Source organism: Aptenodytes forsteri, unplaced genomic scaffold (genome assembly GCF_000699145.1).
Source record: "Aptenodytes forsteri isolate BGI_AS27 unplaced genomic scaffold, ASM69914v1 Scaffold93, whole genome shotgun sequence".
Classification (NCBI taxonomy): Eukaryota; Metazoa; Chordata; class Aves; order Sphenisciformes; family Spheniscidae; genus Aptenodytes; species Aptenodytes forsteri.
Window position 1 is genome coordinate 9,026,088 of NW_008794665.1, and position 421 is coordinate 9,026,508.

At 47.7% G+C, this 421-nt stretch overlaps 1 protein-coding gene across 1 annotated transcript in view; it reads right to left on the minus strand.

Annotated features, from left to right (window-relative positions):
- The window catches only part of PITX2 (paired like homeodomain 2), a 24,150-nt gene that overhangs the window by 1,229 nt on the left and 22,500 nt on the right, over positions 1 to 421 (minus strand). The window lies entirely within an intron of this gene.

A 421-nucleotide genomic window follows, 5' to 3' on the forward strand; every position in this document is an offset into this window, starting at 1 on the left:
TTTTTTTACCTCCCCCGTTTCTCTCTCTTTTTCTTCCCTCCTTCCTTGGCTTATTCCGCACTGGAGCCATCCAGGGGAAATACAAAAGTGCAAAAGCGAGGGCAAAACGCCTGGAAACCCGCGGAATTTTAAAGCGATGTTTCCTATTACGGGGAAGGAGGGGGAAGCCAGCAACTAATAAATCCTTGCTTCAGTTTGTTAAAGCTACAAGTTCCTCCTGCGCGAAAGCTTCCAGAGCCGAAAACCACTTTCTAAAGAAACTTGTTCGACTGCTCTTTGGCGACAAAAAAGGGGAAAAAAAAGGGAAGAAAAAACATCGCCATTTAACAACGTGCTAGATGAGATCTAAGGGACCCTCCCCGCAGACAATGGGGAAAACGTGCCGTTTCCCAATCCACATCTGGGTGTCTGACCCGTCGGG